Source organism: Beta vulgaris, chromosome 7 (assembly GCF_026745355.1).
Source record: "Beta vulgaris subsp. vulgaris cultivar EL10 chromosome 7, EL10.2, whole genome shotgun sequence".
In the NCBI taxonomy this organism is placed as follows: domain Eukaryota; kingdom Viridiplantae; phylum Streptophyta; class Magnoliopsida; order Caryophyllales; family Amaranthaceae; genus Beta; species Beta vulgaris.
The window spans coordinates 16,994,371-17,002,734 of NC_079208.1; positions in this window are offsets into that span (position 1 = coordinate 16,994,371).

Sequence of the window (8,364 nt, forward strand, 5' to 3'; positions counted from 1 at the left end):
ATATTTAAGTTGGAATACGAAGTTTATATTTATTATCTAGTAGTTTATCATTGTTGATATTATATGTTAATTAAACAATACCTTAGATGCGTTTAATCTACTAGTATATTTCAGAAAACGAGTTTGAATAACTTGGAGTTTAATAGGATAACATCGTTACATGTTAGTATATTATATTTGTAAACATTTACAAAATTAAATTAGTAAGTTGTGTGGGAGACATTTGGATTGTGATAGTAAAATGCAAGATCCAAAAACCCCCATGTTAGTTAATTGAAAAACCCCAAAGCACCAAGGCCTTCATATTTCTCCCTCGGGTTTCATTTTCCCCCAAAACCCCAAACCCTCATCACTCTTCCTGTCTCTCCCTCTTTGAATCTTTCTCGCCAGTGCTGCGCTTTCATGGTCTTCAGTTGGCCGAGATTCGTTCGCCGCCTTCCCGTCGCAAGCTACTGATGACCCAATCTTCTCCCTCCTCTATTCTTGTGGTCGCGGTTAATTTCGCGAATTGACGGTGATGTTGTCGTGTGTGGTGTTGTCGCCTTCACTGACGTGCGGTGTTGTTGCCGCCACTGTGTGCGGTGTTGCCGCTCTATCGAGATTCATCATGAGATGCCACACTCTTCCTCTCCTTTCTCCCTAGATTTATATGACATTGCTTAGGTTTTTAGAATTTTTGATTGTTCACATGTGAAATGAATTGAACTACAAAAACCTATTTCGTTAGTTATATTTTAGATGTGAGTTGAATTAATTTGTATATTGTGATTTAATATTACAAGTTCTGGGAACTCAACTCTTTATGATATGAGAATTGGCTTTGAATTATGGTCAATTTATTGAGTTATTGGACAAATTATTAGAACTAATAGATACTTGTATACTTTATTGAGTTGCATTTTAAATTTTAAGATAGAAATGTTGGACTAACTTATCATTAAAACTAGTATGCATAGTAATTCTCGTGACTTGATTGTACAATGTAGACCTTGGAAATGATAAATCTTTCAATATATACCATGCGGAATTTTAGTTAGAACTTAAGATTATGGAGTCATGAACTATTTTGATCCTTAACCAGCCTTAATGAGATGTTGAGTTACTCGTTGAAAGTTATTATTGAATTTGTTAAAGAGTTACTATGGAGAGATGTGTTTTGTGAGATTTAGAGTATGTAAATTATATTATTAAAATTTACAAGTTTATGAGTTTGTTATATTCCGTTTTATGAATCATGATATTATTTGGGTACATTGACTTACTTGAAGTATATGTTTATTATAGTTGTAAATCAGCTTGATTTCTAACTGTTGGAAATGGATATGGAATCACATGAAATTGACTTGGACTCAAACTCATAGTTTAATTGTAATGGAATTACATGAATGATTGATTTTTTTTTTTTTTTTATCATTGACACCTTGAAAATATGGATGGGACTAGATTGAATTGAGACCCAAAGAGGTTAGTTGTGTTGATCATTATGAAAGAAAGATTGTACCCTTGTTCTTCTTGATTTCTTAAAAGATATTAATCGTGGAAAATGAAAGATTACATGGACTAACTATTGGAAATATAGATGTTTTATTATATTATCTTTGCCCGAATTGGGAAGATATTTGATTGATTGATATTCGCGTATGTGGCAAGATACTAAACTGTCATCTTCTCTAGCGTGGTCGGCCGGGGCTCCCGGATCACATAAAAGCTTGAGTTGAGGGGTGTGCACACTATAGGTTATTGGCCATTGATATTATTGATAGAACGGCCGGGCTCTCGGGTTTACATTATCATAGACCAGGCGGGACTCCCGGGTTTATCATCTGCTATTTAGTGGGTCGGCCGCAGCTGTCGGATCCACTCTGACTTTATCTTTGGACTATTTGATAACTCTTGTTTAATGGAATGATCTTTGGACTTGATAATAATTGATATTTACTTCACGTCTTGTATTTGATTATCAAAGATGAATTACTCATGAGTATGGACTCAATAAATCGTTATTAATATCTTAAGATACTCAAACGTTGTGACCTTCGTAACTTGTCTCTTGATTACTTGTGATTTCAGTGATGAAACCTTTGGTAGTTCTATTTGACTTTATTCTGGTCTACATGGTTTACATGGTTCTTTTACTTATCATGATCATGTAACTTTTTTTTGTAAGTTTAGGATTATGAACATTGAGTATAATTAGTGTAGCTTCAAGATACTAATCCTTTAGCTTTGAATGGATATAGATTGACATAGAAAGTTTATAAAGGGAAAACTTCAGATAAGAATATAATGAGAATTTGAGTTATACTTTTATCTTTTGAAGTATATATTTTGATGTTTTCTTGTTTGCTTAAGGTGGAGTGTTGGTACTCAGCTTTTGCTAACGTTTGTTGTATTTGTTTTTGTTCGTGGTTGTTCCTTCCCTTGTGGGGTTGAACCTGTGATGACTCATATACTTTGTATAATGGTGAGCAGTTGATACTAGAGCAGGTTTCTTGTTGGATTCGCGAGGTTTAAGGTGAGGATCGAAATTCATAAAGGAACTTTATATCCGAAGACTTTCAAATGTAAATTATACTTGGGTTTAAATATGTATTGATTATGTGATTCTTGTTAAGGTTTCGATTAAGATTTCTTAGATTAATTTGTAATATTGATTAGTTTCATTGGATTTGATTCCCTCTTGAGGTTGTTTCCGTCAACGCGTCGACAGTTTAGGTTTTGAGATTGAGAATATTATATTTTATTGAGTTTGTAAACAGGTTTAAATTATTTCCCATTTTTGGGTTGTCCAATTTTAAGAGAAAACGCTGTCGAAATTTCGAATCAAATTAGGAGACTATTTTATTAAGGTTTATATTAATTGAAGTTGAGGATCGGGCGTTAGAAAGAAAGATTGGGTCATCAGTAGCTTGCGGTGGGGAGGCGGCGAACGAATCTCGGCCAGCTGAAGGCCATGAAAGCGCGACACTGGCGAGAAAGATTCAAAGAGGGAGAGACAGGAAGAGTGATGAGGGTTTGAGATTTTGGGGGAAAATGAAACCCGAGGGAGAAAGATGAAGGCCTTGGTGCTTTGGGGTTTTTCAATTAACTGGCATGGGGGGTTTTTGGATCTTGCCTTTTACTTTCTATCACAATCCAAATGTCTCCCGCACAACTTACTAATTTAATTTTATAAATGTTTGCAAATATAATGTACTAACATGTAACGATATTATCCTATTGAACTCCAAGTTATTCAAACTCGTTTTCAGAATTATACTAGTAGATTAAACGCGTCTAAGGTATTGTTTAATTAATTTATAATATCAATAATAATAAATTATAAGAATAACGTTAATAAATATAAACTTCATATTCCAACTTAAATATGATAAGAAGATCTAATATATATAATTTTGAATAATAATGATAATTAAAACACTCTTAAAAATCTGGATTGTTACACTCTACCACCCTTATAAGAAGTTTCATCCTCGAAACTTGGAAATAATTATTTATAAACAACAATAAGTAAAACAATTAAGAAACCATCCTAAATTAAGAAACAATTAAGAGACACTTCATACTCATGTGTCAAATTCATTTTAATAAAATAGACATCTCAAACTTTTAGGACATTAAGCATCCAACCTCCATTTTGCCATCATCTTTTGTATCTCTACTTCAATTTGACTCACCAAATGGAGGAGCAAACAAGACAAAAGGGGCAAACTTGTGGGCAATGAATTCTGATAATCTCATTTGAAGCAAAACTTGTTTTAATATTTTTTTTAAAACTGTTCAAATCATAAAAAGTCCACAAAGTTCATACTTCAATCCAGCAATTAAAATCATACACAATTACAACATACAACATAAAATACAACATAATTTGAGCTGTAACAATTATAGAAACATATAAAACATTACATATAATGGAGTACATCATGGAAATGTCTCATATTGTTTCAAGGCTTAAGGTCCTAAAGATCGAGATATCGGAAGATATTCTCGTGCATTTGGTCTTGAACTCTCTTCCAAACGAAACTTTTGAATCATTTAAGGTCTGTTACAACTGCCAAAAGGAGAAGTGGTCCCTTAACGAGCTTATTTCATTTTGTGTTCATGAGGAAGAGAGGTTGAAACAAAACAAGACTGGAAGTGCTCACTTGGCAAGCACCTCTAAAGAAAAGGGTAAAAAGAGGAAAAATGGTGCTTATAAGTGTTGGAATCAAGGCTTGAAAAGCCTTGTTATCTTCTGTTGTTAAATGTCCCACATTGCTTGTGGGAGGAAATACTTCCTTGCTTTATATATTCCCCCCCTCCTTCCTCTTATTGAGTTGGTACTTGAGATGTTATGTGGTTGGATGTCATGCTTGGGTTTGGGCTTGCTATGACAAGCGCGTGCGCCGCCCGCCCGGACGCCTTGGGCCTTGGGGAATAAACTTAACTTAACTAACTTTTTGGACACAAGCTCGCTGGGCGCGTGTGTGACTGATGAAGATTTGTAATGTTTTGAGTGTTAGGGTATTAATGGCAATCCCGTGATATCCTCCCCTTTTACTGCCTTCCATTTTTTGCCTGATTTCTTTTTATAAAATCAGGGCCTTCTGATCAGTCCAATACACACAAAAATATTCTCTTCCTTCTCTTCTATCTCTTTTCCTGGGTTTGTGTTATTCTCCAAAGTCTATACTGCTAGTGGTGGCAGTTTAGGCTGCTGTGTTAACCTTGGGGAGCTTTCCGATCAGATCGGTTACCACCATTGTTGGGCCGCAATTGCTTTCAAGTCAGTGGTCTACTACCACGGCATAACCTTGAAATCATTGTCCCTCTGCCATTGCGATTGTCAGTTTCTAACAATTTGGAAGCAATTAAATAATTCGCAATGGCTGATAGTTCAACCAAATCCATGGCTCACCTTTCCAAACTTGAGTCTCTTGATAGAAATAATTACAAACGTTGGGCTCAGAAATTGCTCATGTTTTATGAACAATTGGACATTGACTATTACTCACTTTTAAATAAATAATTTAATAAATAATATTTGAGTAATTTAGGAGTATTACCGCCACGTGACTAACACGCTTTCGGCAACCAACTACTAACTAACCAAAATAACTTGCAGCGGAAGACTTTAACCAAAAATAATAATACTTCTTTATTAATAAAAGTAAATATTGTCTCAATACTCAAAATATATGAAACACTCTAATCTAGGTGAAGATCCCTTCCTAGTATGCTCCCATGCACATCCAAAATTCACCTGCAAATCTGCTTACCAAAAAGGTAAACAGGGCAAAGCCAAATAGGAAAAAGAAAATACGCGTCATATAAAACTGAGTACGAAATGTACTAGATAAGTAACACATTTGTTAGTTCGTAACAATTTTTCATTTCGAAAACTCCATCACCAATAATTCAAGAATAACTCTTTAAGAATAAACTTTTTCAAATACTTAATAATAATTCAAGAATAACATTTTAAGAACAAACTCTTGCCAAACACTTGAATAATAATTCAAGAACAACCTTTTAAGAACAAAATCTTTCCAAACACTTGAATAATAATTCAAGAACAACCTTTTAAGAACAAAATCTTTCCAACACTTGATAGTAAATCAAGAATAACCTTTTTAAGAATACAAACTCTTTCCAAACAACTTGGATTAAAAATAATCCTGAAAACAATTCCTCTTCTTATCTCCCCTTCTATTTTGCTAAGTGTGCACACCCCCCAAGCTAGTCATCCCATCACGGAGCTATATCAAGGGGTGATTTTAATTGCCAACAAGTGGACTTTAAATCTCTTGTTATTAATCAAGCGGAAATAATAATAATATGACTTGTAAGTCATGAGTAAACCTCCTTCCTCATAAACAACTTTTTGAACATTCAAAGTTCATAAAAACCAATCAACCTTTCCTTGTAAAAATAATTTAATTTTCCAAAAAGGATAACAAAACTTCTATATAAAATGATTGATAAAATCATTCATTCTTTTCACTTTCAACAGTGAATAATAAAACATTGTAACAATTTAAATCAAATTTCTAAACCAATCCAACTAATAAAATCAATAAACAACTTTATCATATAAACCACATTTTAAAAGATCTAGCTACATAACGTACCTTGATCTTGCACAAACTAATACTAGTATCTTCACTCATTCTTATACTTGAGCTTTCTCATAGCCAACCAACAAGCAATCTACCACATGAACTTAATCATGAATTTAAACATGAATGATCTATCATGAGCATAATATTTTTGAGTAAGAAATATGAAAATATTTTTCTTAAACAAAAGAAAATTGAAACTTGAATAAGAAATATAAAACTAGAATAGATAGGAAGAGAAAGAAGAACTTTGAAGTAAGAGAATATGAATTCTTCAAAGTTGTTGTGTGGAAAAGATGCCTTAAGGTATGGGGTATTTATAGGAGTAGAATAGGTAGTACTTAATTTCAAAAATTAAATAGTTTGTAACCTTCACCATAAATTAGGGGATTAAACCAAGATTTGTAACATCCATCATAAATTTGGAAGTTATAGGAAAACAAAACTCCCTCCATTCACCATAAATCCCGTAGGAATATATGGCCCCTAAAAAAATTTTTTTTTTTTTTTTTTTTTGGTTTTCTAAAATTTTTTTGACTAGGATTTAATACCAAAAGCTTAACAAATTCAATTTTGGCGCCATATTCCCGCCAAAATAATTAAAAATTATTGAAAATACTAAAATACCCTTTGTTTAAAATATTTATTTTAGAAAATAAATATAAAATAAATATTTTATTATTTAAATAAATACTAAAAATATGGGGTATTACAACTATAATCTGTTCGACGACTGTCCTGCTGCCATTACTGCTACATGTGATTCATCCTCTTCTCCTTCTGCTACTGTTATTAAGCAGAATGAGGACGAAATTTTTAAATATGAAAAAGATAATAAAACTGTTCGTTTCTATCTCCTTAATCTAATGATAATTAATCTGTTTGATTTATTCATGGTGTATAAGTCATCTGAACTGATTTGGGAGGCCCTTGAGAAAAATATGGGGCTGATGATGCTGGGAAACAAAAATGTGTTGTCGGAAAGTGGCTGGCTTTCCAGATGGTTGATGACAAACTTGTCATGGACCAAGTTCATGTCTACGAAAATCTGTGTGCTGATATTTTAAATGAAGACATGAAGATTTGCGAAGTTTTTCAAGCGAATGTATTGCTGGAAAAATTTCCTCCTTCCTGGAGGGAGTTCCGTAACAATATGAAACATAGGAAAGAGTTTATGTTTGTTCAGGAACTAATTAGCCATATGAGTATTGAAGAGGCAAACCGCATCAAGGATAACCAGGACTCTGTTCTTGTTAATGTAACCAAAGCTAATCTGGTGGCACTGTTGCTACTTTATCAGGTTCTGATAAGTTTAAGGGTAAAGGTAAGAAGGTCAACAATAAAGGTAAGAAGCAAGGGAAATTCAACAAACCTAATGATAAGATTCAGAAGAGATTTGTCCTTTGCTATGTATGCGGCAAGCCTGATCATAAGGCTTATCAGTGTCCTCAACGCCAATGGTCTGTCCAAAAGGAAACACCTCAGGGCTAACCTTGCTGAATCTAATGATATTGTTGCTAATGTGGTCATTGAAGCGAATCTGATCGAGAATACTTCTGATTGGATTTTGGACACCAGGGCTTCAAGGCATTTCTGTTCAAACAAGGAGCTTCTCCATGACTTTCAGGATGCTACAGAAGGTGAGTGTGTCTACATGGGCAATGCGGCAAATACTGGAGTGCTTGGACAAGGAAAGGTCACTCTAAAACTTACCTCTGGAAAAATCGTCTCCCTTTCAAATGTCTTGTATGTTCCTACTATGCGTCGCAACCTAGTTAGTGTCTGGTGCCTTGTTAAATAAAGCTAGTTTGAAAATTGTTTTTGAGGCTGACAAGGTTGTAGTGACTCGTGGTGGGGAATTTATGGGGAAAAGGGTATTTAAGTGGGGGTTTATTTATTTTGGATGTTGCTTCTTCTGTTGTTCCTTCTATTAAACTATTTGTGTGGTTCTGCTTATATTTCTACGTCTTTAAATTTATGGCATGGTCAATTAGGGCATCTGAATGTTGCTTTTATTAAGAAACTAAGGACCTTAGCTTTAATTCCTAATCTGTCCTCAATAGAGTTTTCTAAGTGTCCAGTTTGTGTTGAAGCAAAATTTACTAAGAAACCTTGCAAAATCGTAACTTAAATGACCACACAACTTCCAGAATTGGTTCATACAGACTTAGCTGACTTTCTGAACACTAGAAGTAGAGGAGGAAATTTTTGTACATTTCCTTTGTTGATGATTACTCGAGATACACTAAGTTATACCTTCTTA